The following is a 24,238-nucleotide window of genomic DNA, read 5'->3' as shown; positions in this document are numbered from 1 at the left end:
AGCCACTTCTTAGTAAAAAGCACATGGCAGCCTGCCTGGAATTTGCCAAAATGCACCTGAAGGACTCACAGACCATGAGAGACAAAGATTGAACTCTTTGGCAAGAATGCCAGGCATTCAATTTGGAGGAAACCAGGCACCGCTCATCGCCAGGCCAAGGCCATCCCTACAGAGAAGCATGGTGGTGGCAGCATCATGCTGTGGGGATGTTTTTCAGCGGCAGAAACTGGGAGGCTAGTCAGGATAGAGGGAAAAATTTATGCAGCAGTGTACAGAGACATCCTGGATGAAAACCTGCTCCAGAGCACTCTTGACCACAGACTGGGGCGATGGTTAATCTTTTAGCAGGACAATGACCCTAAGCACACAGCCAAGATATCAAAGGAGTGGCTTCAGGACAACTCTGTGAATGTCCTTGAGTGGCCCAGCCAGAGCCCAGACTTGAATCCGATTGAACATCTCTGGAGAGATCTGAAAATGGCTGTGCATCGACACTTCACATCCAACCTGATGGAGCTTGAGAGGTGCTACAAAGAGGAATGGGCGAAACTGCCCAAAGATAGGTGTGCCAAGCTTGTGGCATAATATTCAAAAAGACTTGAGGCTGTAATTGCTGTCAAAAGTGCATCAACAAAGTATTGAGCAAAGGCTGTGAATACTTATGTACATGTGATTTTTTAGGGTTTTTTTAATTAAATTTGAACAAATCTCAAAAAAAACTTTTTACACGTTGTCATTATGGGGTATTTGGTGTAGAATTTTGAGGAGAAATTTTAATTTATTCCATTTTGGAATAAGGCTGTAACATAACAAAATGTGAAAAAAGTGACGTGCTGTGAATACTTTCCGGATGCACTGTATGTACTGTACCTCTATTTACTTTTATGTTAGTACATGAAATATCATCTGGAAATCATCTGTTGGAGTTGCAATAAAGGATTTTATTGAAATCTACTGTATGTTGTTGAATCCTCTTTATGTGAAGAAAATTATATGGTAACCTTCAAACCTGAAGGGGTAATAAGAGGTGTTTGCTTTAAATATATCAAGAGGTATGTACCTTGAACATCAGGTGTATGGGACTGTTCTATCAACACCTATTTTTCAGATATAAATAATCCCTCACATTGGGTGGATCAACAATAATTTTAAAATACTACACTATGGGTCTCATTTATTAACGAGTTTTATCACCAGAATGAGTGAAACATTTCACTGTGTATGATAAATGGTGCTCCAGCCAGTCAGCTCCCAACTGTCAACTGTTAGAAAAGTGACAGTTGGGAGCTGATTGGCTGGAGCAACATTTATCATACACAGTGACATTTGTCACTCATTTTGGTGATAAAACTAGTTAATTAATGGGTACCTTTGATTGTTTCGTTTTGTTGTCATCATTTTGAGGTAAATATAAGGACACAAAGGGCCTGGATGGAATTGCAGAGCCGCACATAAGCGCACACAAGAGACTGTGCAATTCTCTTCATTTAAAATGGGAAATCAGAAGCAGGTATCGCACACCTCCTTTCTGCATTTGCATGATCTCAGCTCTGCAACTGAGGCCGCAGCCTGGTGTCACCATCAGAACAATTGCGACTGATGGTTGCCGATGTTCCTTAGGCCAGGCTGCTGGAGCTAAAACTTCCCACAGCCTGGCTGGGTCCTGGCAGCTTGCGAGGCCAGAAAGTCTTCGTGCACCCATACGGACTCTGCCCTCGCCCCTCCTTGAAAAATGGGGCAACACGCCCGTTTTTCCGGGAACGCTGCCAGGGAACATCCCCAATCCACCTCCAAAACACTGCAACCTGTCAATCAGGCTGTGGCCGGGAGACACTGCAAGCGGACTCGCAGTCAGAGGGCTGCACATGCTCAGTACACCTTCTGCGCATGCGCAGTCCTACCACCATCGGAGATGTGAGCTAACCATCGGGTTTCAGAACCAATGTTTAGGTCTAAACAATGTTTTGTAATTAATGTTAAAAACATTGGTACAGTAGTTTCAATGTTGTCTTTTTATGTCCTATCCATAGTGCACACACTCCAAGCAGCTCTGCCCCTCCCCCCATCCCTGATAACAGCATAACTGGCTCTGTGTGCCCCCCTCCCCCACCCACAACAGCAGCAGCTCACCTCCTCCTCCTTTCCCCTCTATGAACACCGCAGTGGTGGGTCAGTGTGCAACCCTCACCCAGGGCCAAATTTAGGTCTGTTGGGTTCCTGGGCAACAAATGTGGGGGGGCTATCAAGTACATATATATATATATATATATATATATATATCAACTGGCATACTGTGTATACTTTACTGTAATAACAAAGTGGCAAACAAAACATTGAGCTACATTACTGGTCAATGAATGTACAATATAACCATGGAAAATGAGTACTATGTTGGGAGGATAGTAGGGATCGAAAGTACAAAAGTGTCTCAATACACAAAGGGCAACATTAATGAGTAGTAACAACACACAGGGGGAGGGCTAATGAAAACTTGATTTGTTGTCTGTGTAAAAAGTGCAGCCTTTACAAATGAATTCCTCCTCCCTCCCCCTCTGTGTTGAGACAAACAATGGGCAGGGTTATTCTGAAAAAGGACATGAACACACTGTAAATTACTGATGGGCAGTTTTTGAATTACAATGTATATCTAGAACCAGTACTGTATATAAAATATCGAGCAATATTTTCAGGGGGAAATTTCTACACTAAGAAATCACTACGCACACACATGCCGTTCTCACTGACTCAGATCCCCACATAGTGTACACGGTGTTCACAGCCTCTAGATGAAATATGATATTATTCTAAAAAGTTTTATTATTATTACAATAATATTATTGATATTATTATATTATTGAATTATACAAATTTATTTTTGGAGCAAAAAAATAAAATTGTTTACACTGGGATTCAAACCCTAACTGCCAAGTGTGATGTGCAGTGACTTTACCACTACGCCACAATACTGGTGGAGGGAAGTACAGAATCTGTCTTTTCAGGAACTGATGACAGTTTCCTAGTGACAGTTTTTTTGGTGCTAGTACAGTGTTCAGCGGCTAGTACAGTGATATAGCCGCAAATGCATATAAGCCCATTTAATATGCACACAGGAAGCAAAAGAAGATGGCGGCCGTCATCACCCGCTGCATGACACCGCCTGCACCCTCGCTGCTGACACAGCCAGCACCCCACTGGCAGCATCCCCCGCTGCTGACACCACCACTGCTGACACTGCCAGCACCCCTGCACTGCTGCCCCACAAACTGAGGACACCATTAGTGACCCCCACACTGCCGACACTGCTGGCACTCCCACACTGAGGACACCACCAGCACCCCCTGCACTGCCGACACTGTCAGCACACATGCACTGAGGACACTGCTGGCTCCCCTGCTCTGCCGACACCACCAGAACCCTGTATTGAGAACACCCCTGTACTGCCAACACAGTTAGCAAACCTGCACTGAGGACACCATGGCACCCCCCCACTGCAAACATTGCCGGTACCCTTCACTGATGACACTGTCAGGAACAACTGCACTGCCAACACAGCCAGCAAACCTGCACTGAAGATACAACTGGCACCCCAACACTGCCGACATCGCCCATACCCTTCACTGAGGACAATGCCAGCACCGCAGCACTGCCAGTCCATGTACTGAGGACACCATCAGCAACCCCTGCACTGCCGATACAGCCAGCAAACCTGCACCGAAGACACCACTGGCACTGCCTACATCGCCAGTACCCTACACTGAGGACACTGCCAGCACCACAGCACTGCCATTCCATGTACTGAGGACACTGTCAGCAACCCCTGCACTGCCAAAACAGCGCGCAAACCAGCACCGAAGATACCACTGGCACCCCCGCTCTGCTTACACCACCAGTCCCCTCCACTGTGGATACGGCCAGCACCACAGCACTGCCATTCCATGTACTGAGGACACCATCAGCAACCCCTGCACTGCCAAAACAGCGCGCAAACCTGGACCGAAGATACCACTGGCACCCCACCACTGCCGACATCGCCAGTACCCTTCACTGAGGACACTGCGAGGACCGCAGCACTGCCATTCCATGTACTGAGGACACCATCAGCATCCCCTGCACTGCCGATACAACCAGCAAACCTGCACTAAAGACACCACTGGCACTGCCGACATTGCCAGTACCCTACACTGAGGATACTGCCAGAACTGCAGCACTGCCATTCCATGTACTGAGGATACCATCAGCAACCCCTGCACTGCCGACAACCTGCACCAAAGATTCAACTGGCACCCCAGCACTGCCGACATCGCCCGTTCTCTTCACTGAGGACACTGCCAGCACCACAGCACTGCCACTCCATGTACTGCGGACACCGTCAGCAACCCCTGCACTGCTGACACAGCCAGCAAACTTGCACTAAAGACACCACTGGCACTGCCTACATCACCACTACCCTACACTGAGGACACTGCCAGCACCACAGCACTGCCATTCCATGTACTGAGGACACCGTCAGCAACCCCTGCACTGCCAAAACAGCCAGCAAACCTGCACCGAAGATACCACTGGCACCCCCACTCTGCTCACACCGCCAGTTCCCTGCACTGTGGATACTGCCAGCACCACAGCACTGCCATTCCATGTACTGAGGACACCGTCAGCAACCCCTGCACTGCCGAAACAGTCAGCAAACCCGCACCGAAGATACCACTGGCACCCCCGCTCTGCTTACATCACCTGTACCCTTCACTGTGGACACTTCCAGCACCACAACACTGCATTTCCATATACTAAGGACACCGTCAGCAACCCCTGCACTGCCGACACAGCCAGCAAACCTGCACTGAAGATACCACAGGCACCCCCCCTGTGTTTACACCACCAGTTCCCTGCACTGTGGATACTGCCAGCACCACAGCATTGCCATTCCATGTAATGAGGACACCATCAGCAACCCCTGCACTGCCAACATAGCCAGCAAACCTGCACTAAAGACACCACTGGCACTGCCTACATCACCAGTACCCTACACTGAGGACACTGCCAGCACCACAGCACTGCCATTCCATGCACTGAGGACACCATCAGCAGCCCCTGCACTGCCGACATAGCCAGCAAACCTGCACCAAAGATACCACTGGCACCCCAGCACTGCTGACATCACCAGTACCCTTCACTGAGGACACTGCCAGCACCACAGCACTGCCATTCCATGTACTAAGGACACCGTCAGCAACCCCTGCACTGCCGATACAGCCAGCAAACCTGCACCGAAGATACCACTGGCACCCCCGCTCTGCTTACACCGCCAGTTCCCTGCACTGTGGATACTGCCAGTACCACAGCACTGCCATTCCATGTACTGAGGACACCATCAGCAGCCCCTGCACTGCCGACATAGCCAGCAAACCTGCACCAAAGATACCACTGGCACCCCAGCACTGCTGACATCACCTGTACCCTTCACTGTGGACACTTCCAGCACCACAGCACTGCATTTCCATATACTAAGGACACCGTCAGCAACCCCTGCACTGCCGACACAGCCAGCAAACCTGCACCGAAGATACCACAGGCACCCCCCTGTGTTTACACCACCAGTTCCCTGCACTGTGGATACTGCCAGCACCACAGCATTGCCATTCCATGTAATGAGGACACCATCAGCAACCCCTGCACTGCCACCATAGCCAGCAAACCTGCACTAAAGACACCACTGGCACTGCCTACATCACCAGTACCCTACACTGAGGACACTGCCAGCACCACAGCACTGCCATTCCATGTACTGAGGACACCGTCAGCATCCCCTGCACTGCCGACACAGCCAGCAAACCTGCACTAAAGACACCACTGGCACTGCTGACATCACCAGTACCCTTCACTGAGGACACTGCCAGCACTGCAGCACTGCCATTCCATGTACTAAGGACACCGTCAGCAACCCCTGCACTGCCAAAACAGCGCGCAAACCTGGACCGAAGATACCACTGGCACCCCACCACTGCCGACATCGCCAGTACCCTTCACTGAGGACACTGCGAGGACCGCAGCACTGCCATTCCATGTACTGAGGACACCATCAGCATCCCCTGCACTGCCGATACAACCAGCAAACCTGCACTAAAGACACCACTGGCACTGCCGACATCGCCAGTACCCTACACTGAGGATACTGCCAGAACTGCAGCACTGCCATTCCATGTACTGAGGATACCATCAGCAACCCTGCACTGCCGACACAGCCAGCAAACCTGCACTAAAGACACTGCTGGCACCCCCGCTCTGCTTACAATGGCAGTACCCTGCACTGAGGATACTGCCAGCACCACAGCACTGCCATTCCATATACTGAGGACACCGTCAGCAACCCTGCTCTGCCGACACTGCTGTCATAGTAAGAGCACTATTGGTGTATCCAACCCACACTGTATAACACACTGTATCCATGTTGGAAATTGGAAGCTGAACTGCCACATGTTAGTGCCGTCCACTGTATCACTTAGCGTAGTCAGCCAGCTAGCTGGATGCAACATTTTGGCCTTAACTAGATGAAAAAAATAAGATTGTGAGGTGGTCAAAATTGATTGGAAATTACTGGAAATAAATGTTATTGAGGTTAATAATACTGTAGGAACAATAACAGGCCCATTTTTTGTGATTTTAACTGTTGTTATGATATTTTAAGAAAAAATCCAAAACCATGTACTGAAAACACAAGGGTCGGCGCACATGAGAGAGAGAGAGAGAGAGAGAGAGAGCAATTGACATACTGTGTATACTTCTTCTAGCTACATTACTGGTCAAATAATGTACAATATAACCATGGAAAATGAGTACTATTTTGGGAGGAAGGGATGGGCCAAAAGTACAAAAGTGACTCAATACAAAAAGGGCAACATTAATGAGTAGTAACAAAACACAGGGGGAGGGCTAATGAAAACTTGATTTGTTGTCTGTGGAAAATGTGCAGCCTTTACAAATGAATTCCTCCTCCCCCTCTGTGTTGAAACAAGCAATGGGTTAATCTGAAAAAGGACATTAACATACTGTAAATTACTGACGGACAGTTTTTGAATTATAATGTATATCTAGAACCAGTACTGTATATGAAATATCGAGCCATATTTTCAGTTGGAAATTTCTACACTAAGAAATCACTACACACACACATGCCGTCCTCACTGACTCAGATCCCCACATAGTGTACACGGTATTCACAGCCTCTAGATGAAATATGATATTATTCTAAAAAGTTTTATTGTTATTACAATAATATTATTGATATTATTATATTATTGAATTATATAAATTTATTTTTGGAGCAAAAAAAAAAATGTTTACACTGGGTTTCAAACCCTAACTGCCAAGTGTGATGTGCAGTGACTTTACCACTACGCCACAATAATGGTGGAGGGAAGTACAGAATCAGGGCCTGATTCAGAGCCGCTCGTAAGCGGCCACTCGTTCGCTCCGTGCGATGTTTGCCCAACTGCGCATGCGTACGGATCGTAATACGCATGCGCGAACCAGTCAGTGCGGCCGAAAATCGTTTGTACGCTAAATAGCGAATGCCTGCTAATATGAGTGACAGGAGGAGGCATATGTGGGTGGTAACAGGGGAAGGTGCTTGAAAACGGGGAGTGGAAATCAGAACGCAGGCTTGCTTAAAGGTCAAAACGGGTGTTTTAAGGGTGTGCATAATTAATACTGGAGCGTCATTGACCACGTCACTGGGTTATTTTATAGCCAGAACTGCTCGCAAATTTGTGGTAGCAACCACAATCCCCAAAAATAGCTAGCAGTTCATACGCTATTTGATGTACTCGATTAATCTAATAAATAGCGGGCATGACGTATGGTGCGAGCGGCCAGGGGGCGTCTTTTTCAAAATTACAACCGCAAGTTTTGTTCACTCGTTCAGACATAGAGGCGTCAACAGATCGCAAAGAGCGAACGGTTCATTTGAATAGCCACCCTTTTTTGTTGAACGAATGACCGCAAATAGCGACCGACTCTGAATCAGGCCTTCAGTCTTTTGAGGAACTGATGACAGATTCCTAGTGAGTTTTTTTGGTGCTAGCACAGTGTTTCAGAAGCTATTACAGTGATTTAGATCCAAATGCATATTGCACTTAACATAAACACTCCTCAAAACTCCTTGTTTGCCCTCTATTAAAATCCAAAGGAGACCACTACTGTATCTTTGCTACATAGGTTGAACACTATTAAGTGCTACATTACATGATACACTGGCCACCCATGGCACAGTTTTCAGAAAGGTATATGTGGACACATCTGTAAATATTAATGCTCTTCAATTTCCATCCAACTTTCCTTCTCTGCGACAACATCTCACACCACAGTGTCAGTTTTTCTGCAGTCACTTCTCCTGATTTTGCTGTACCACATCTAATCCAAATCCTAGAAACAGACCTTGATGAGCTACTCTTCACACTCTGCTTTGATGACAGCAAGACATTCTAAAGCAACACATTATCTACAAAAACTTTCAAAGTAGAACATAATTGGCATAAATCTTGTACTCCTAATGACAATCATATAAAGCTTTCTACCAGAACTATCATAACAGTGGTTCTGGATATAAATTATCCAACACATTTCTCATTTATTTTTCAGATTCTGGAGTGTTTCATAAAAGCAATTAGAGTTTCCAACAATATAAATAAATCACACTTTTCGCAGGTCGCAGCCTGCTTCATCAGATCGGACATTTCTACATGATTTTTGCTAAGTATAAATATGTGATTTAGAGTCTCATTAATAGAGCTTGCATGGATGGACCTCGCAGCACCATGAAGCAATACAGTGCAGATTATATGTGAATTTCTACTAAGACCATTCCAAACAAGCTATTGTACCCAATTACTCCCATCTACACAGTTTACACAAAACTTACATCTGTTCTCATTCTACACTCGCACAAACCTCTGACTCCAGGCCAACATTACTGTGTGACAAGATCATAGGCTCACCAAGAACCTCTGCAGTCTGGCTGGACCAATATGTACCACTTATCCTCATGTAATAATTTCCTATATACCTATAGACTGTAAGCTTGTGAGCAGGGCCCTTATGTCCAGGGATGAGCTGGGCCAGGAGGCATGGTGCCACCTGCCCCCCAGGCTGGTATAATTGTGCAGCACTAGAGCTGTCTCTGTGCTCTGTATGCATATACTAGTGACAGCCAGAAGGTTCCCCTGCCTGCCTACAGGCTGTCAGTGTCAGGTTGTGGCAGTGCAACTAGCATGAGAATGGGCCGGCAGCCAGCAGACGGGTACAAGTGGCTTTAATGATGATGAAAAATGTGCTGCTGGGAATCTCCTCTCACACACAGGTTACTCCCTCAGGACCCCCAACCAGGTCAGCTTTACTTCCTTGGTACTGCAATAGTCCCACCCCAGCTCTCTTCACTTTCTCTCTTCTCCTCCTTCTTCCCTACTACAATTGGTACTGCACAGAAGAAGGCTGGCTCTACTGTAGCTGTGAAAATACTCCCTTCCCCCTCTGCAGTTTTCCCACTGTCCCTTTCTCCCCTGCAGTCTTTCCCACTGGCCTCTTCTCCCCTGCAGTCCCTCCCACAGGCCCCCTTCTCTTCTGCAGTCTCTTCCACTGTCCCATCCTCCTGCAGTCTCTCCCACTATCCCATTCTTCCCTGCAGTCTCTCCCACTGTCACCTTTCCCCTGCAGTCTCTCCCACTGTCACCTTTCCCCTGCAGTCTCTTCCAATGTCACCTTTCCCCTGCAGTCTCTCCCATGGTTCCCTTTCCCCTGCAGTCTCTCCCATGGTTCCCTGTCCCCTGCAGTCTCTCCCATGGTTCGCTTTCCCCTGCAGTCTCTCCCATGGTTCCCTTCCCCTTCAGTCTCTCCCATGGTGTCCATATCCCCTGCAATCTCTCCCATGGATCCTTTTCTACTGCAGTCTCTCCCATGGTCCCCTTTCCCCTGCAGTTTCTCCCATGGTCCCCTTCCCCATGCAGTCTCTCCAACGGTCCCCATTCCCCTGCAGTCTCTCCCACAATTCCCATATCCCCTGAAGTCTCTTCCATGGTTCCCTTCCCCTGCTGTCTCTCCCATAGCCCCCTTTCCCCTGCAGCATTTGCCTTGGTTCCCTTTCCCCTGCAGTCTCTCCCATAGTCCCCATATCCCCATACAGTCTCCCATGGTCCCCTTTCCCTTGCAATCTCTCCCATGTTTCCCTTTCCCCTGCAGTCTCTCCTATGGTTCCCTTTCTCCTGCAGTCTCACCCATGGGTCCCTTTCTACTGCAATGTCTCCCATGATCCTCTTTCCCCTGAAGTTTCTCCCATGGTCCCTTTTCTCCTGCAGTCTATCCAATGGTCCACTTTCCACTGCAGTATCTCCCATGGTTCCCTTTCCAATGCAGTCACTCCCATGGTCCCCATATCCCCTGCAGTCACTCCCACGGTCCCTATATCCCATGCAGTCTCTCCCATGGTTCCCTTCCCCTGCAGTCTCTGCCTTGGTTCCCTTTCCCCTGAAGTTTCTCTCATTGTTACCTTTCCCCTGCAGTCGTCCCACAGTCCCCATATCCCCTGCAGTCTCTCCCATGGTTCCCTTCCCTTGCAGTCTCTCCCATGGCCCCCTTTCCCCTGCAGCATTTGCCTTGGTTCCCCTTCCCCTGCAGTCTCTGCTATGGTTTCCTTTCCCCTGCAGACTCTCCCATGGTCCCCATATCCCCTACAGTCTCCCATGGTCCCCTTTCCCCTGCAGTCTCTCCCATGGTCCCCATATCCCCTACAGTCTCCCATGGTCCCCTTTCCCCTGCAGTCTCTCCCATGGGTCCCTTTCTACTGCAGTATCTCCCATGTTACCCTTCCCCTGCAGTCACTCCCATGGTCCCCATATCCCCTGCAGTCCCTCCCATGGTCCCCATATCCCCTGCAGTCCCTCCCAATGTCCCTTTTCCCCTGCAGTCTGTGTCTTGGTTCCCTTTCCCCTGCAATCTCTCTCTTTCTTCCCTGCAGTTTCTCCCATGGTCCCCATATTCCATGCAGTCTCTCCCACGGTCCCCTTTCCCCTGCAGTCTCTCCCATGGTTCCATTTTCCCTGCAGTCTCTGCCTTGGATCCTTTTCCTCTGCAATCTCTCCCTTTCTTCCCTGCAGATTCTCCCATGGTCTCCATATCCCCTGCAGTCTTTCCCATGGTCCCCTTTCCCCTGCTGTCTCTATCATGGTTCCCTTTCCCCTGCAGGTTCTCCCACGATCCCCATATCCCCCTGCAGTCTCTCCCATGTTTCCCTTTCCCCTGCAGTCTCTCCCACATTTCCCTTTCCCCCTGCAGTCTCTACATTGGCTCCCTTTCCCCTGCAATCTCTCCTTTTCTCCACTGCAGTTTTTCCCAATGTCCATTTATCCCTTGCAGTCTTTCCCACTGGCCTCTTCTCCTCTGCAGCCTCCACCACAGCCCCTTCTCTTATGCAGTCTCTTCCACTGTCCCCTCTTCTCCTGCAGTCTCTCCCACTGTTCAATTCTTCCCTGCAGTCTCTCCCATTGTCACCTTTCCCCTGCAGTCTCTCCCATGGTTCCCTGTCCCCTGCAATCTCTACCATGGTTTCCTTTACCCTGCAGTCTCTCCCATGATTCCCTTTCCCCTGCAGTCGCTCCCACAGTCCCCTTTACCCTACAATCTCTCCCATGGTTCCCTTCGCCTGCAGTCTCTCCCATGGTCACCTCTCCCCTGCAGTCTCTGCCTTGGTTCCCTTTCCCTTGCAGTCTCTCCCATGGTTCCCTTTCCCCTGCAGAACCTCCCATGGCCCCAATAGCCTGTGCAGTCCCTCCCACAGTCCCCTTTTCCTTGCAGTCTCTGCCTTGGTTCCCTTTCCCCTGTAATCTCTGCCTTGGTTCCCTTTCCCCTGCAGTCTCTCCCATGGCTCCCATTCTCCTGCAGTCTCTCCCATGGTTTCCTTTCCCCTGCAGCTTCTCCCATGGTCCTCTTTTTCTTGCAATCTCTCCCATTGTCCCCTTTCCACTGCAGTCTCTCCCAATCTCCCCTTATCCCCTGCATTGTAGTCTCCATCACTATCTCCTTTTTTTCTAGTCTTTCTCACTATCCCCTTACCCCTTGCAGTCTCCACCACTATCTTTCCCCAGCAGTTTCTCTCAATTCCTGAAAAATGTGAGCTTCATCCCCCTTCCCATATATGCCTCTGCACCCTTCCCATATGTACCTCTGCCCCCTCCCCATATATACCTCTGCCCCCTCCCCATATGTGCTAATGCCCCATCCCAGCATGTTTGCCTCTGTCCCCTTACTGCATGGTTGGTGGCTGTGATCATAATTGGCATGGATGGATGGAGGACAAATTGCATTCAACGACAAAACTGAACCCAAGGATGGCAGATAAGCACAATTTTCTGTTACTAAGGGCTCTATTTACTACAATCCACATTTGGAATGCAGATCATAGTGTGATATTACTGACTGAATTCGCATTGCAAATTCATCCAATATCACAGGGACTTACTAAAAATCACTTGCAGGGACAGAGCTTGCGATAAAGCTCTGTCCCTGCGAATCCCCTCCGCACACTTATCATGGTATTTTCGCAAACAATACCATGACAAGTGCTCACTCATGTGCCGACCGGCTGCTGCTAAGTCCCGCCCCATGCTAAGCCATGCACCAATGATCGCGACCCCCCCTCCATTAATTACACTTTCCTCTGGTGATCAGGGCTCCGGTGATGTCCTCCGTGGCTCTGGTCAGCTGATCTCCCATCCTGCACTGGGACCAGGTCAGCTGACAGGATGGGAGACCAGCTGACCAGAGGGATGACATCACCAGAGCCCCGATCACTGGTCCATGGACTCAGGTAAGTTTTTTTTTTTCTTTATATATATATATATATTTTAGCAATGATCGGCTTGTGGTCTGTTTAGAACACACAGCTGATCACTGGGGCCAGCTCCTGACTCTGCTGTGCCTGTTAGAGCAGAGCAGGAGTCCGGTAACTGAGAGAGAGACTGGATAATGCAACTTTCAGGTGGCGTTATTATCACAGGGCTTCCCCCGGTATCATTTCACAATTTATTTTTAGTAGCTTGCAGGTAGATCACATTTTCCATTACAGTTATGGGAAATGCGATCTGATTACTAAGAATATGTGATAATTAGGGGTTACCCTTTAGTAACTTTAGGTGTAACTAAAATAATGTGAAAAGGGTGTGAAAACACCATTTTTCACTTTATTTTAGTAAAAATAATGATAATAAATAGAGCCCTAAGAGACATATTTATCACAATCTGCATTTTTAATGCGGATGTGATAAATATTATATACCTAAATTAGCAATGTGTAAATTAATATTTTCATTATTATTAACATCCTCTTGCCAGGAGACAGGCTCCTATAAGAGCCTGCTCTGGGGAAGAGCTGGAAGCAGTGTGACAGCGTAATGCTATCACACTGCTTTCTGGTTTGGGTCCCGGGCACACATTGTGCATGTGCGGCTGTCTGTCAGTGCATATGTCACCAGGGGCCCACAGATAGGGATCCGGAGCACCCCTCTCTGAAAGAATATGCATAATAATAGCGCATAGGCTACTATACAGTAGGGTAATACCATCCGGAGATGGCGTTACCCCATCAGAGCCAAGCTCCAGAATGCTTCACAATATGCTGGTAGAAAAGCTGGAGCCACTTGCTTGTGTTTGCCCTTGGCTGAAAGTTGCCAGGCAGCCCCTGTCTTTGTTTATTATCAAGTCTTGTTTTATTACTGCTTTGTTCCTAATTTAAAGCAAAACAGAATATGCTGGTGCTATATAAGTAAATGTAAATATTACATTCTAATAATTGTGCTATAATGTTTTAATGTGATATAATAATAATAATAATAATAATAATAATAATAATAATATCATTCTGAACTCCATAAATATATGTGCTCTGCAATACAATATCCTGTGAATAGCTATTAACCTTGATTTTCCCCTTCTCTCTTTTAGGTTATAAAGATTAGGATCATTTTTGCATTTTTCATTGGTTTAAAATTAGGATTGGATAAAGAATTTAAGTAGGTGCAGCTTGCGTTTTGTGTGTTCATTATCTCATGCTATTATGTGTTGTATTTTTGGCAAACATGCGTAGGGGGCTTAGGTCATTCTTACTAGAAATGTGCAATTTGGTTTTCTTGAAAAACCGAACACACCCGAACTTTGGGGTTCTGAGTCCCAGCTCAGATCACTTTTGGGGTTCCAAGTACAACCGAGTCTCGGCTCGTGTCTGCTGTAAATTTGGAACTCAGATTTTAAAACTGAATCTTGCGTTTTGGAGTGCATGCAAACAGGTCCAAATGACATGATTCTGTTGATAGATTGACATGATGGGGTAGAATTCAATTATCTTCATGTACAGCTACATATACAAACTCTTAAACAGGTTTGTATGCAGAGCCAGATTCAGTGGTCTAGTTACTAAGCAGTGTTAGGAGACAGAGTGAAAAGTGATACGTCTGTGATAAGGTGCGAGTCCAATCAGCTCCCAACTGTCATTTTTCAAACACAGCATGTGAGATGGTAGTTGGGAGCTGATTGGCTGGCACCTTATCACTTTCTTATCAATTTTCACTCTGTCTCCTAACACTGCTTAGTAACTAGACCCCTAAGGCTTGTCGGGACCCCATAGCAACTAAGTTGTGGGGGCCGCCTCCAATAACATTAACACACCACAGTGCCACCCTTTTTATGCTACACAGTGCTTCCCTCCAATATGCCTCACAGGGAATCGGTATGAAATACAGACGGACGAGATGCCGAATGTCAGTACACTGCCAGCGGTATCCCGAAGTTTGAAATCCTGACAGGGGAACGGTGAGTACTGTTCCCCTGTCATATTTACCCCCTAAACCTCCTTTCACCCTCTCCCCGTAGTGCCTAACCCTGACCCTCCCCCCTTAGTGCCTAACCCTAAACCTCCCAGGTGGTGTCTGAACCCAACTCCCCATGTCCCGAGCATAACCCTAACCTCCACCCTCCCGCAGCCTAATGCTAACACCTCCGGGGCACCTAAACCTGTCTTCCCCGCCCCCTCGCCTGCGGCTGATACTCGCCTTTCTACGATGTCCTTACGATCGGGATGCCGCCTGCCAGGATCCCAAGTTCGGCATCCTGAGTCATGTCATGATTTCGGTGCCGGTGTTGTCTGCATCCCCCTCACAGTGCCCCCATTTGCTAAACAGCAATACCACCCCTCATGTACTCATCTCCCATGGCATGTTAGGTTTCACTTGGTTTAGAGCCGGCCCTAGCCAATTTGGTGCCCTAGGCAAAATTTGGCTGGTGCCCCCTAGCAGATAATCCCACCAGCAATCTTATGTCGGGTACACACTAGACAATTCTAGTGTACCCGACCTCATCAGCGACTGGACCCGGTGGGGGAGACGGCATTGCCAAGTGCAATACACACTTGAAGATGCCGGCAGCAACGGTGGGGGCCATGCTGCATTCGGCAAAGTGGCTCTCGCTAACAATATCCCCCGTCGGCCCTGCATGCAGGGTCGATGGAGGATGTCGCTGATGACATATGGCTATAAAATACATATTAAAAAATCTATTATTGTGTATTCTGTGGCAAAACTAAATAAATATAAAAATAAATAACTAACTTGGCTACTTCCACATGCCGATCAACAGCGTGCGTTCCACAGCGAGTCAGGGTACCTCCCCCTCGTGTAGTGCACGTATTACCCGAATTGGAACTACTGTATAATTCTACTTCCCCTGTATGGACAGCACAGGTCACAACAGCCAATCAGCAGCGCCATGCGTTCCATAACCATCACAGCAGAGAGGCATGTCCAACAGCCCCCCGCCACTTCCTACAAGTGGAACGCCCCAGCCTGCTCAACCATTCCACCGCCGAAACAGCCAGGAAGCACCTAGGTGAATACATTAATTATAGCAACAATAAAAGGTGAACAATTAGCATAGTAACTACACATTGATATATAAACAATACAGAATATGATAATATACCATTAGTATATAAGGATAATATCAAAATATATAAATATATATAAATATATATATATATATATATATATATATATATACATACACACACATATATGTACACATATATACATAAAGATATATATATATATATATATATATATATATATATATATATATATATATATATGTATATACTTGAAATATGGGCAGCACTTCCACAGATGAATAAATTATAGAAACATGCTTTAAATATGCAACGTCACAGAAGTTTAAGTCATGTTTCATCAAGGCATAAATGTGGAAGTGCTGCCCATATTGCAAGTTTGTGGATGGTGTCATGGCTCTGTGTCAGGCTCCTTGGGAAATTGCACACCGAACGTTGGACAAGTATATGGAGTGCCGATCAACAATTTGAGAAAATATATATATATATATATCTATATACACACACACACACACACACATATACATACACACATGTATATATATATATATATATATATATACATAAACATATATACACACACAAATATGTATATATATACACACACATATGTGTATATGTATATATATACACATCTATATATATATATATATATGTACATACATTATATATATATATATATATATATATATATATATATATATCTATCTATATTAGGGGTGTGCACCGGCCACTTTTCGTGTTTTGGTTTTGGATCTGGATCTTTCTTCGTGTTTTGGATCTGGATTGGTTTTGCCAAAACCACCCTTCCGTATTTTGGGTTCTGGGTTTTGTGTTTTGGATCTGTATTTAAAAAAAAAAAGAACAAAACAGCTAAGATCACAGAATGTGTTGGTTTTTCTGCTCCTATGCTATTATTAACCTCAATAACCTTAATTTCAACTCATTTCCAGTCTATTCGGAACACCTCACACCTCACAATAGTGTTTTTATGTCCAAAAGGCTATGCTAAGTGACACGAGTGGGCGGCACAAACACGTGGCCCATCTAGGAGTGGCACTGCAGTGGCAGACAGGATGGCAGTTTGAAAAACTAGGCCCCAAACAGTACATAATGCAAAGAAAAAAAAGAGGTGCAAGATGGAATTGTCCTTGGGCCCTCCCACCCACCCTTATGTTGTATAAACAGGACATGCACATGTTAACAAACCAATCATTTCAGCGCCAGGGTCTGCCACACGACTGTGGCTGAAATTATTGGTTCGTTTGGGCCCCCACAAAACAAGCTGGCAATTAATCTGTCCCTGCACAAACTGGCTCTATGGAGGCAAGATGTCGTCTTCATCCTCCTCATCCACTGATTCCTCACCCTCTTCAGTGTTGTGTACAACCTCATCCTCACAGACTATTAATTCGTCCCCACTGGAATCCACCACCACAGGTCCCTCTGTATGTTCTGGAGGCTGGTCTCCCTGAAAGAGTTGGTAATTCATTTTTATGAACATCATCTTCTCCACATTTTGTGGAAGCAGCCTCCTATGCCTTTCGCTGACAAGGTTCCCGGCTGCACTAAACACTCTTTCGGAGTACACACTGGAGGGGGGGCAACTCAGGTAAAATAGAGCCAGTTTGTACAGGGGCCTCCAAATTGCCTCTTTTTCCTGCCAGTACAGGTACGGACTGTCTGACATGCCTACTTGGATGCTGTCACCGATGTAATCCTCCACCATTCTGTCAATGGTGACAGTATCATATGCAGTGACAGTAGACATGTCAGAAATTGTTGCAAGGTCCTTCAGTCCGGACCAGATGTCCAAACTTGGTCCTGCCTGCCCTGCATCACTGCCAGCGGGTTGCTTAGGATACCTAAGTTTTTTCCTGGCAGCCCCAGTTGCGGGAGAAAATGAAGAAGGAGCTGTTGACGTGTCACTTTCCACTTCAGCTGACAGTGTTTTCACCAGGAGGTCTTTGCACCTCTGCAGACTTGTGTCGGCCGGAAAGAGAGACACCACATAGGCTTTAAACCTAGGATCGAGCACGGTGGCCAAAATGTAGTGGTCTGATTTCAACAGATTGACCACCCTGGAATCCTGGCAAAGCGAATGAAGGGCTTCATCCACAAGTCCCACATGCCGAGCGGAATCGCTCCGTCTTAGCTCCTCCTTCACTTTCCAGCTGCTTCTGCAAAAGCCTGATGAGGGGAATGACCTGACTGAAGCTGGCAGTGTCTGAACTGACTTCACGTGTGGCAAGTTTGAAGGGTTGGAGAACCTTGCACAACACGGAAATCATTCTCCACTGCACTTGAGTCATGTGCATACCCCCTCCTTTGCCTATGTCATAAGAGGATGGTTAGGCTTGAATGGCCTTTTGCTGCTCCTCCATCCTCTGAAGCATATAGAGGGTTGAGTTCCACCGCGTCACAACCTCTTGCTTCAGGTGATGGCAGGGTAGGTTCAAGAGTGTTTGCTGGCGCTCCAGTCTTCGGCACGCAGACGCTGAATGGCGAAAGTGGGCAGAAATTTTTCGGGCCACCCAAAGCGTCTCCTGCACGCCCCTGTCGCTATTCAGAAAATTCTGCACCACCAAGTTTATTGTGTGAGCAAAACATGGGAAGTGCTGGAATTTGCCCAGATGTAATGACCACACAATATTGGTGGCGTTGTCAGATATCACAAATCCCCAGGAGAGTCTAAGTGGGGTAAGCCACTGGGCGATGATTTCCCTCATTTTCTCTAAGAGGTTGTCGGCGGTGTGCCTCTTACTGAAACCGGTGATACACAGCGTAGCCTGCCTTGGAACGAGCTGGCGTTTCTGAGATGCTGCTACTGGTGATGCTGCTGTTGTTGCTGCGTAAGGTGATACATCTACCCAGTGGGCTGTCACAATCATATAGTCCTTAGTCTGCCCTGTTCCACTTGTCCACATGTCCGTGGTTAAGTGGACATTGGGTACAACCGCATTTTTCAGGACACTGAGGACACTTTTTCTGACGTTTCTGTACAGTCTCGGTATCGCCTGCCTAGTGAAGTGGAATCTAGATGGGATTTGGAACCGGGGACACACTATCTCCATCAATTGTCTAAATCCCACTGCACTAATGACGGATACCGGACGCACGTCTAACACCAACATAGCAGTCAAGGCCTCAGTTATACGTTTTGCTTCAGGATGACTGCTGTCGTACTTCATCCTCCTCGCTAAGGACTGTGGGAGGGTCAATTGTTTAGTAAAAGTAGTGGTGTTCTTACTTCCTCTCTGGGATGATGAACGACTCCCAGCAGCAGCAACAGCAGCAGCGGCAGCAGTAGGCGTAGCAATGCAGGATCCTCCGGAGGAATCCCGGATAGGAGAGTCAGTCATGCCAGAGACATGGCCTGCAGGACTACATCCGATCCTGACTAAGGAGGAAATTGACGAGGAGGGAGTTGACGGTGTGGTTTGCAGGCGCTTGGATACAACAGGACAACGGGATTTAGGTGTCCCTGGACTGCTTACTGTCTTAGCCAAATTTTTTCTGAACTTGACAGTAACTTTTTATGAACGGGCTGCAGGTGCCGTATAAGGGAGGATGTTCCTAGGTGGTTAACGTCCCTACCCCTACTTATTTCACCTTTACATATGGTACATATGGCAAGACAGCTGTCCGGATTTGGATAGAAATATTGCCAGACCAAAGATGTGGAATGTTTGGTCTTCTGCCCAGGCATGACCGTGATGGGCTTTTTCATCCCATGGACAACAACTGTCTCCCCCGGAGCCTGATTTAAACAAACCACATCACCATCAGAATCCTCCTCGCCAACTTCCTCCTCAGCGCCAGCTACACCAGTATCCTCATCCTGTTGTACTTCAACAGAGACATCTTCAATTTGCATATCAGTAAGTGGACTGTGGTTGCTCTTTTCAGCACTTGCAGGGGGCGTGCAAATGGTGGAAAGAGCCACCTCTTCCCGTCCAGTGCTGGGAAGGTCAGGCATCGCAACCGCCATCACACTTGGACTCTCCTTGGGGATTTGTGATATCTTCTTAGAACGCACAGTTCTTTGCTGTGCTTTTGCCAGCTTAACTCATTTGATTTTTTTTGTGGGAGGAGGGCTTCCATCATCATGTGAAGCTGAACCACTAGTCATGAACATACTAGTCATACTAGTATGACACACACTAGTCATAGGGAAAGACCTTAGCCTTTCCTTGCCACTCCATGTCATAAATGGCATATTGGCAAGTTTACGTTTCTCTTCAGATGATTTAAATGTGTTTTTAAGGTCATTGTCCTGAACTTTGTCATTTGGGATTGTATGTGCCCTCTATTATGACATTGGGCATCGGCCTTGGCAGACGACGTTGATGACATGTTATCGTCAATGTCATGACTAGTGGCAGCAGCTTCAGCACTAGGAGGAAGTGGTTCTTGATCTTTCCCTATTTTATTTTTATCGGAGAAAGTTTGGTCCTCCATTTATGTTATATTGATTTGATATATACATGCGGCTAAGGCGCACACAAACAAAGAAAACATTTTTTTAATTTGTTTGGAGTGTACTTTGGGGGTTACAGGACCTTTTAACGGTCAAGCCAGCCGGCCCTTTACTTATGACACAGGCGCACGCTTGGCACTACTTTGTTGATGCACGTGCGGCTACTGCGCACACAATTCACAAACACAGAAAATATTTTTTGATTTTGTTTGGAGTGTACTTTGGGGGTTACAGCACCCTTTAACGGACAAGCCAGCTGGCCCTTTACTTATGGGACACAGGTGCGCTCTTGGCGCTTCTCCTTTGTTGATGCACGTGCAGCCACAGTGCACACAATTCACAAACACAGAAAATATTTTTTTATTTTGTTTGGAGTGTACTTTGGGGGTTACAGCACCCTTTAACGGTCAAGCCAGCCGGCCCTTTACTTATGACACAGGCGCACGCTTGGCACTACTTTGTTGATGCACGTGCGGCTACTGCGCACACAATTCACAAACACAGAAAATATTTTTTTATTTTGTTTGGAGTGTACTGTGGGGGTTATAGCACCCTTTAACGGACAAGCCAGCCGGCCCTTTACTTATGGGACACAGGCGCACGCTTGGCGCTGCTCCTTTGTTGATGCACGTGCAGCCACAGTGCACACAATTCACAAACACAGAAAATATTTTTTTATTTTGTTTGGAGTGTACTTTGGGGGTTACAGCACCCTTTAACGGTCAAGCCAGCCGGCCCTTTACTTATGACACAGGCGCACGCTTGGCACTACTTTGTTGATGCACATGCGGCTACTGCGCACACAATTCACAAACACAAAAAATATTTTTTTATTTTGTTTGGAGTATACTTTGGGGGTTACAGCACCCTTTAACGGACAAGCCAGCCGGCCCTTTACTTATGGGACACAGGCGCACGCTTGGCGCTGCTCCTTTGTTGATGCACGTGCGGCTACTGTGCACACAATTCACAAATACAGAAAAAATATATATATTTTTTGCATTTGAGGGGAGCACCCCTGATGGACAGAGCACCCCCTGGACAACACTACAGCAACCCTTTAGGACTGGGACACTGCACAGGAGTTTGAAGTGGACACAGCCCCTATGGACAACTGACTGCACAACACAGTCCAGCCAGCCCCTATGGACTTTGGAGGAGTGGACACAGCCCCTATGGACAACAGCAGCACAGCGCAGCACAGCACAGCACAACACTACACTACACTACACAGCCCAGCCAGCCCTAACTCCCACCCTCCCTCTTCACTGTCCACAGCCGAGTGAGAAAATGGTGCCGACGGGGGTACCTTATATAGGATCCAAAACCTGCGAGACCCGGAAGGCGGGATGATGACGTTTTGCCTCGATTTCAGATCCGAGTCAGGTGGGAAAAGTCGAGCCTGACTCGGATCGGCCTCGGATTGGGGGGGCTCGGGGGGGTTCGGATTTCAGAAATCCGAACCCGCTCACCCCTAATCTATATATATATATATATTATATATATACATACACATTACTTATATATACACACATACACACAGATATTATTTATATATACACACACATATCTCTCTCTCTCTCTCTCTATATATATATATATATACTGTATATCTATATAATATATATATATACATTTGCATCTGCCCTCAGTTAGTGCCTGCCCCTCTCTCAGCTCCCTGCAGCTAATGCTGGCTGGATGTTAACAGGCTGGTCTGGTCCCCGATGCTGGGCGTTGGGCCGGGCAGCTGCTACAGTATGGCTTATGGATTGCAGGCAGAGACGTGAGTTGTCCGCAAAGGCCCATGGGAGGAGCGCCGCGGCTGGGCATGCGCGGCATGCCCTAACCTGGCCATCTTGTTGTCTCCTCCTGTTGCCTAGCCAGAATGAGCTTCTGTGCAGAAGCTCATTACTGACCTGGCTCACGGTCAGCCAACTGACCGCTGCGCCAGCCTGCGCTGCCCGATCGGAGCTGAGCTCGGAACGCAGCAGCGGCAGGGCAGGAGCAGCTTCCGCTGGTGGGGGGAGTGGGGGGGTGGTTGTTAAAGCGTCTAAGGGGGAAATGGTAGTGGGAGGCAGTCGGCGAGGTGCAGTAGCTGCAGAGCCCTGGAATGCCCCCTAGGCATTCCAGTCGCCCCTAGGCATGTGCTTATTATGCCCATGCCTAGGGCCAGCTCTGCTTGAAACCTTCCAGCTCTTCTGTGTTCTGTAGGCACAGTCACAGTGCATACAGCACAGAGCAGCTCCCTAGTGAGTTGCTCTGTATGCACGCACTGTGCATACAGAACACAGAATCACGACAGCCCCAGCGCTGGGCACCTACTCTCGGCTATTACAGGGTCAGACAGATCCTGTGTTGGGGCCCTGGGATGACCATCCCTGTTGCCCTGCTTTAATCCAACCTGTTTATATGTATAGACAAACCAGAGCCGTAACTAGACTTTTTGGTGCCCTGTGCCAGAAAGAGGATTGGTGCCCCCCCTAATTTTTCAAAGGGACATAATGCACCCAAAAAGGGTCATGGCTTCATGGGGAAGGGCCAGGGAAGAGATAGGGGAGGTCAGGAGATGCTGGGGATGAACTAAGAGGAAGCTACAAGCAAGAATGATAATAAACATAAATTTGATAGGCCCAAACAGCGCCCCCTGACCTGTGGTGCCTGTGCAATGGCAGCGGCCACACTACCCTAGCTACGGCCCTGAGACAAACTCCTTCCCCTGTCTTATCCTTCCAAACAGTCCCAGAGGCACATACAGTATATAGCATGGAACACATACTAGGGGATATAGTTACTAAAGGTTGGTTTTAATTTAATTAAATTCAATGAAAATTGATCAACATCGATGTTGTGTTTATGGTGCTAAACTGTGTATTTGCTAATACTTAGAAAAACAAATCAAAAATTGTTAATTAGTACAGATGTCAAATAGCCCCTATTTGAGCGCCTGGTCCTGCGAGACTGTTCAAGTGTCGCATCTCATTGCGACTTGGATGCATTTCGGCAAAAAAAGACACCCAACGCTTACAGAGCTGCACTGGATCTGGCGGCTCATTGATGTCAGGCAAGTCACGCTGCGTAGCGTATTGAGGCTAGATGTATGAGGGACACATATGTAAATGTGTGATTTAGCTTCAGAAACACAACATCGATGTTGATCGAATTTGATTGATTTTCATAGATTTTAAATGTATTAAAATCATCCTTTAGTAAATATACCCATAACTGTATAGTGTCCGTAATCTGTATGAAAATAGCTTATAGTGAAAGCACTGAGCATTAGTTAATTAAAATGTATTTGCCTATATTTCAAAATACGGCAATAAAATATTACCAGAGCTGCTGAGCAATACTGCAATAACTGACTGATTCACCGAGGATATGCACATGCGTAGTGGAACTAAATAATATAAAAAGACATAAATAATAAAAAAATAAAAAATAAAATGATGTCTAAAAAATGAAAACCAAGGGGTATGTATACAAAGTACCATTTTGTATTTGATTATATGCTCGATTTAACTCACCTGAAACTGAATCAAATCGAATGTATATATCACTGTCAAAATCCCACATTTATAAAAATTCAATTTTGACTTCTATTTCAAAATCTAATTCGATATTGTTTGATTTTGATTTCTTTTTCGGATTTGGATGTCAGTTTCAATTAGGGGTGAGCGGGTTCGGATTTCTGAAATCCGAACCCCCCCCGAGCCCCCCCGATCCGAGGCAGATCCGAGTCAGGCTCGACTTTTCCCGCCTGACTCGGATCTGAAATCGAGGCAAAACGTCATCATCCCGCCTTCTGAGTCTCGCGGGTTTTGGAA

General features: G+C 47.0%; 1 pseudogene; it reads left to right on the top strand.

Moving 5' to 3' along the window:
• Positions 1-24,238, top strand: part of LOC148517456 (macrophage mannose receptor 1-like) — a 268,777-nt pseudogene that overhangs the window by 134,443 nt on the left and 110,096 nt on the right.

The sequence above is a fragment of the Taudactylus pleione genome, unplaced genomic scaffold (assembly GCF_031769625.1).
Source record: "Taudactylus pleione unplaced genomic scaffold, aTauple2 ptg000216l, whole genome shotgun sequence".
NCBI classification, from domain to species: Eukaryota; Metazoa; Chordata; class Amphibia; order Anura; family Myobatrachidae; genus Taudactylus; species Taudactylus pleione.
Note: the sequence above shows the minus strand (reverse complement) of the source record. Positions and strands in the feature narration are given on the sequence as shown.